This window comes from Phaseolus vulgaris, chromosome 4 (assembly GCF_000499845.2).
Source record: "Phaseolus vulgaris cultivar G19833 chromosome 4, P. vulgaris v2.0, whole genome shotgun sequence".
In the NCBI taxonomy this organism is placed as follows: domain Eukaryota; kingdom Viridiplantae; phylum Streptophyta; class Magnoliopsida; order Fabales; family Fabaceae; genus Phaseolus; species Phaseolus vulgaris.
The window spans coordinates 37,439,296-37,446,962 of NC_023756.2; the positions used below are offsets into that span (position 1 = coordinate 37,439,296).

Genomic DNA, 7,667 nt, shown 5'->3' on the forward strand with positions numbered 1-7,667 from the left:
GGAAATCGCATTAATGGAAGTTTTAACCTTTGGTAATGTAAAAATAAACCCTAGTTAAAACCATTTTTTCTTGTAGTGCATAATTTTTTTAAAGTGTTTATTTGGGATGTGATATTTATTTTACTTCTTTATATTATAGTTTCAAAGTGACAAAATCAAGTTTATGAAATTAAAAATTTTAAAATTAAAAGGGTGATTCAACTCTTCAAGACAATATTTGAAGGTTTCATATATGAATTGAGGGCGACGAGAGCCTTCCTTTTTCTTGAAAAGATCGACTCCAAGGTGGTCTCCTCGTCGTCCTCGATAGGGGCTGGAGCAGTGGTAGCCAGAGTTTTTAGTTGGCTGGCCGCCTTCACTTTCTTCGCCATCTCCTCCAATTTTTTCTTGCTAAACCTAGCCAACATCCTTTCTACAAAGAAAGAAAAGAAACAGTTACAGTTTATGAAGAAGAATCGGGCTCGTTAAGGCTAAAGAAGGAGGTGTATTAGTATATTTCTTTAAGGAATTTGGGGTGAATTCCTTGCTCAAGAGGAATGTGGTGTCAAAAACAACTTGTAGGCTCGATAAAAATTTGCAGACCTCGTGATCGGAAGGAGGCAGATCTTCCAGGCACCGAGCAACCTTGAAGCTGGGATTTTGGGTCCAATATAGGGAAAACCCGTCTAAAAGGCTTGGATGGGCCTTGTTGGCATGAAGCTTTAAAAATTGCCCTTTGAAGTTTTTATAAGAAGATTAGAAGAGGGTGAGCAAACCTCTTCTAAGCTCACCCTCTTCTAAGGGCACCGTTAAGAGATACCCAAGGTTGACGGCCCAATTTTTTTACCTCAAAAAAGTAAAGAAAGACCTCCACAAAGGGCAAAGGGCAAAAGGCCAAGCTGGGAGCAGAGAATGGAGAAAGCTCAGATAAATGCCCAGCTATTTGGGTGTAGCTGGGCTGGGGCAACATTTAATTCGGTCAATAATTCTTTTTCGAAGATGGTAAGGGGAAGACGCAAAAGGACTTTTTTTAAAAATAGTGGCATAAAAGTAGCAAAAAGGACCTTTAGGGTCTGAGGTTTCATCGTAGCAAACGAGTTCATCTTCTCTACAAGGAACTAGGTTTATGTTATCATTATTCCTACCAAAATGTCAACCACTTTTCCTAAGAGTTACTATTCGATCATGGGAGGTATAGAAAGAGGTTTCTTCTATAAGGTTATGGGGAGCCTAGGGGTATAGGGTTTTATAATCCATGGCGGGTTGTATTTCTAAAAACACATACACAAGCAGGAATACAAATTGAATTTAGACAAGGAAAGACATAGGTACAATTATAATTCATGCATACAAAGGGCAAATAATTATTTGTCATCGACCAGAAATGAATTAACAGGTAAGTCCAGATCAAGTATTAACCAAGAAAGCTCGAGGATATAATCAGGCATTAATCATGAATGTCAGAGGTAAAATCAGGCAATACAAATCGGTGATATGAATGCGCGATGGAGTTTGAGGAAAGTAAAATACCTGTTGCGATTGAAAGTTGGAAGTTTTTGGGTCTTAGAAATGTCAAGAGCACGGGAACTGTGAGCAATGATAAGGTAGAGAAGGAGGAGAGTCTTTGAGTTGAAAGTAATGGAACAGTGTGGCGCTAAAGGGTTTTGTGAAGAGGAATTTGAAACGGTAAAGGTTTCCCCACCATCGATGACACGTCACGTGTGCGCTTGAGACTAGGTATGATGGGATGTCACTTCAGGGACGCTTTGTGCATCGCGACTCACCTACCCACTGAGAAATTGTCACGTCAGAAGCACTCAGAAGACTCTTCGCTTAGCCTAGTTAAACTTGAGCCTCAGGGGCTTGTGTACTGGGCAGGAGTTCGGTTCTCGGTTTGAGTTGGTGATAGCTCGGTTCTCAGTTTGGGCTGATGAGTGATCAGCTCGGCTATTGGGCCCAGGGTGTTTGTCACGAGTTTGGCCCAGTTTTATTGGTAAGCCCAGTAAGATATAATTATAATGAGTCTTCCATATGAGTGAGGCACATTGTATCTACTTATAGATAAGTGTGCACATGTGGTTGTTATGGGTGCGTGTTTGTTATTTGTTATGTGTGCATGTTTGTTATTTGTTACATTTTAGTTTCGTATTAATAAAATACATGTTGAAAGTAAAAGAGAAGCACCCAAAGATTGTTAGAATATATGGCCTTAAACAAGAGGGGGTGAATTGTTTATAAAAGATTTTCTAAAACTTTGAAGGTATAATGAAACTCAATGAAGAATGACAAAGAAAGAAACTAAGGAAAGCAAAGCCACAAAGTTGTTTTAGTTGATTTCCAAAAAATCAACCGGATGTTTTTGCGATTCAACCTTTTATCAACAGTTAATAAAAAAAACTTAAAACAAATATATGTAAGATCAGGGAAAGAGAGAATCACACAAACAGATTTATACTGGTTCACTCTTACACCAAGAGCTACATCCAGTCCCCAGTAACCACTGAGTAATCCACTATGCAATCAAAACCAGATTACAAACACAACACACCAAAGTAATGACCTTGAACCCCTCGAGAAACACACTACCTTTGGCAAACCACACCAAGAGTGTTGATCTTGAACACCTCAAGAACACACAACACTCTTTGGCAACAGAAATACAAAAGATTGAGAAAAGATTACACCTGATCAAAGCACAACTGAAAAGTATACAATTGCAATCCTATTCCACTCTCACTTTAAAATCCAAAGCTTGATGTGAATCTTGAAAACTTGAGATCAAATTTGCCAAACCGAATTCTCAAATTGTTTCTTACCGTCCAAAAGCGTATAACAAACTATATATACTTCCAAAGGATAGTTTAAAACATTTAAAACAGGAGCGTATTCAATTAGAAATCATTTAAGACAGATTCATCAATCAAAACTGAATTATGTTAGGATTTTCAAAGACACAATCGGTTGAAATCATGAAACAATCGATTGATTTGGTTTGACAGCAAAGTCAACCAAGTCAAACAGCTTTCAACCTTTTTCAAAAATTTCTAAGAGCAAAACAACCGGTTGATTCGACAAAACAACAAGTTGTTTTTCACTTGGTTAGAAAAACATCCATTTTTTAAAAAGGTTTTAATTCACATCAGTTTTAGATTCAACAAGGGAGTGGATTACACTTTAATCTACCCAGAACCTGTTAGAATGTATGGCTTTAAACTAGAGGGGGGTGAATGGTTTAAAGGGGGTTTTCGCAAACTTTTTAAGATAGAATGAAATTCTTTGCAAGAAACCAGATTTAGGAATTTAGTTTGCCAAGAACAAAGCTCAAAACAGAAAAGCAACAAAAAAACAATCGGTTGTTTCGCAGAAACAATCGGTTGTTTATACCAATAAAAATAACAACAACTGAAATTAAAGAGTTTAAGGAAAAGAGAAATGCACAAACAGTTTATACTGGTTCACTCTTAACCCAAGAGCTACATCCAATTTCCCAGAAACCACTAGGAAATCCACTAGGTAATCAAATCCAGATTACATACACACACCACCAAAGAAGTGACCTTGATCCCCTCAAGACACACACTTCCTTTGGCTCATCACATGCACACCAAGAATGTTGATCTTGACAACCTCAAGAGCACACAACCCTTTTTGGCTTTACAACACCAGAATGTACACAAATTACAAAACGAACTACACTGTTACAGAATCAACTGAAATCAATACAGAGTAATCCTATTCCACTTCTCTCTTGAATAACCAAACCTCAAGGTGAAAACTCGAATGCTTGAAAACTCTTTGAAAAACTCAAATTTGTTTTTCTTTCTTGTTGTTTGTTATAAACCATTAACAAACTATTTATAGTATTCAAATCTTGGTCAAAGCATTTAAAGCATAAGCGTATTCAGTTATGAAATCAATTAAAGCTCTTTTAACAAACAAAATTGTTTATGTTAGGATTCCAAACAAACAATCGGTTGAAATAGCGAATTAATCGGTTGTTTTGGTTTGACAGCAAGTCAACCATCCAAAACAGTTTTCAAACTTTTTCAAAAACACCTAAGTATAAAACAATCGGTTGTTTCGACAAAACAATAGGTTGTTTTTCACTTAGTTTTTGAAAAACACTTTAAACTTAAAAGATTTTAAAACAATTAAGCTTTAGATTCGACAAAGAGTGGATTACAAATATAATCTACCCCATATCCTATTCTAAAGCACCTCATCAACATCAAGCACCTTCAGCCTTCCATCAAACGCTTAGGATTTGGATTCTTCAAAGCTTGAACACACTTGATTCAACAGATCCCACCCACACACAACAACAACTTCATCCTTTCATCAAACACCTTGGATTTTGATTATTCAAAGCTCTTGATCACTCTTGATCAACAAAGATAAGGGTGCACACGCATAACAGAACGTTAACCTGCAGTCAGCACCTGAAAGTAAGTGATGCCCGTGGCAGATGGTTTTTCTGTTAGGATAAAAGATTAAATGTTTTCAGTTGAGATTATATTCTCGTGAACGAAAGTTGTTACATAAATAGTTATAAGAAAGGATTGAGACCCCAAGTGAAGGTACGTTGTTTTTGCACACTAGACTGAAAACTGCTTACATTTTCGTAAACCCTCACTGACTTTATCTTCAGAGTGTAATCAACGGGTAGGGCACCCTCTGTTGCAACGGAGTCACATTCTAGTGCAACAAAGAGACGTGAATCAATATCTAGAAGAGACAGATCCGAAGAGGGGCGTTCAACCCAAATCAACCGATAAAAGAATCAATCGGCGAGAACAATATACAAATCAATTACTATAAAAAGAATATTGAAATAAAGTTAATAAATATAAATACATAGTTAAGTTATGAGTAAATCCTTTTACTGATTTAAATTACTTTAGTGACATGATCATGTAAGAAATATTAGTTTTTGATTTGAATTAAATGTTATAACATTCTTATATTTTTTCTACATCTAATATTATAATATTATAAAATGGGTAAATTTTGATGTTGTTAATTAAGTAAAACCGTGATTCTCTATAAATATAATATGTTTATATTTGAAATTCAATTTGGAATATGTTTTTTTTTCTTTTCTTATATAATAATGATAAAATCAAGTTTATGAAATTAATATTTTGAAAATTAAAACGGTGATTTAAGTTGTCAATACAATATTTATAATTTACATGGAGGTAGAATCAATATTAATAAAACTATTATAGCAATTAAAAAATATAATACTGTAATTTTATTATACTAAAAAATAATATAAAAATATTTATATAATAACATTAAAATATATAAAAATTAAAATAAATATCTTATCTTGCTTAAATTAAAATTTAATAATATTTATCTGTATTTATTAATAAAATAAATTTAAATGTAAAATATTTTTCAGTATTATTTAATTGAAACGGGTTTGCTAGTTTTAGCAACTTTTCATCTTTCATTGTCTATTCTTTAGACCAAATTGTTGGTTTCTTAAAACTAGAAATTAAAATAAAACTTAAAACAATTGAAATAATTAAAAGGAAAAAATCTTAGCTATTGAAAGAATATCTCGTCACAAAATTTCAATGTCTAATTTAGAATATAAATTGAAATTCAAAATATAAGTTAGAAATAAAATTTTTGAGTTAACAAAATATTGTCAATTAATCCTTGTGAACCCTTCTAGTAATTTGAATTAGTTTTAACTTCTGATTTGCTTTTTTAAGTCTAAGTTTCGTTTCTGTTTTGTTGTCATAATTTAATCAAAGAGAGTTATTATTACTAGTACTAATATTATTATATTATTATTCATATTATTATTAATATTTATATTATTATTAACATTATTATTAATATTATTATCATTTTTTATTATTTTTATGTTTATTAATATTATTATTATGAATATTATTGTAGTATTATTGTGACAGCGGTTTTCTTTTTAAGAAAACAGAACCAGTGCCCCTCTCACAGCACCATTATTTTTCTTTCTTCTTTCTCTCTCCATCTCATCTTTTGTCTTAATTTCTCACTCCATACCTCATCTATTTTAGAATCTGATAATACCACGTTGTAGCTGAGGAGTTAAGGAACATTTCTACCCGATCAGATTTTTAAACAGAGTAAGTTCATTTTTACTCTAAATATCATTTGTTCTCTGTTTTTCCTTAGGATTTAGTCATCAATCTTGGTGGGGTCAGTTGAGAAGTTTAATCCTCTCAACTTATTCTATTATATACTGATTTTTTGTTCTGTTTGGATAATTTGCATTAGGCCCGTAAATCTTGAAGCTTATCCAAACGGTGGGGAATAAAATTCTAAAAGTTGCTTGGAAAGCAAGCAATTGAGGTAAGGGAAGCTAAATTTAATTTTTTTATAGCACCCTAGGATAGAAGATCTGAATGCGGAAGGGACGTGGTCCCAATATTCAATTTTTCTTGCAGGGATGTTGTGTGTTATATATATTGGGTTGTTTATTTGTATATTATTTAAATTTGTAAAAATATTATATTTTGATGATTTAGTATTAAAGTGTTATTTTTTTTATGTCAAATAGACTTTTGAATATTGTGGATCACTTTTTGAATGATATTGTATGACAGAATGGTATGAAATTGAATTCATACATTTGGGATAATGTATGGACTGATGTTTGTTGTGTATTAAGTATTGATGCCTATGTGGTAACAGAGATCTCCGAGCTTCACTGATGATCTAAGTCACATAGACTAAGATATCAGGTGGTGAGAAGCTGATGGGGGAGTTCATGCACACCGTGACATATGAGATGCACGGCTTGGGTTGTATTGAACTTACCCTGATCCTTTCTGTTGGATTCGCTGGTAATCTTTGGATCAGGTGTTAGTCTCTGGTAGGACTTACTTAATATGGGTCTTCCGGAAGACGTTGTTTGTTGAATATTCTGGATGTGTAGATCCATGTGAGATCTATGTAATTGTTTATTGTTGAGATTTGAAGAAAGTTGAATAATTTGAGAAATTGATCATGTAATTTGGTTTTCTCTTTTGATTTAATTGTGTATATTATAAAATTCTATTTTCACTAGCTTACCCTTGCTTTTCTTGTTGTGTTTGAACTGCAATGACTGTACTATGTACACGAGCAGATGACCATACAGGTGCAGGAGAGCCTTAGAGGGTTCAGAGTCTTATTTTGAGTTGTGGATATGTAAATTGTATTTCTATAAATCCTAATCATGTATTAGGAATGTTTTTGAAAAACTCCAAGTTTGTATAGAAACTGGTAGGACTTTTATTGTAATAGTTATATGGAAATTATGGGGTGTTACAATTATTATCGATATTATTATTAATAATTATTTTTATTTTTTTAATTATTAACAAATAAAATTAGCACTAAATAAAATTTGTTACTAAAAAAAACACGTTTGCTATTCACACCTTCAGATTTTTTCTTGTCATCCCCTCTTTCTTTTATTTCCCTCTTTATGTTTCAGTCCAACTTTTTTCTGTTCACGCACTTTGTTTCTTGACAAGCATTTAAACTTTTAAGAAAGATTAAAAAAAGAATTTCACATTTATTATGGATGAGGAAGGAAGAACCTATGGGTGGAGGGAGAATTTGTTCCAGTTTTTCAAAATCTGGATCCCTATCCTCGCCAGCTTTTTTGCTATTTGTCACTTGCGTTCTCATACATAAACCCCACT

At 33.1% G+C, this 7,667-nt stretch overlaps 1 long non-coding RNA gene across 1 annotated transcript; it reads left to right on the forward strand.

Annotated features, from left to right (window-relative positions):
• Positions 1 to 5,948: 5,948 nt before the first annotated feature.
• On the forward strand, positions 5,949 to 7,333 carry LOC137836498 (uncharacterized). Its single transcript, XR_011085310.1, has 3 exons — positions 5,949 to 6,101; positions 6,253 to 6,327; positions 7,106 to 7,333. It is a non-coding gene; the product is annotated as an uncharacterized lncRNA (long non-coding RNA).
• Positions 7,334 to 7,667: the final 334 nt, after the last annotated feature.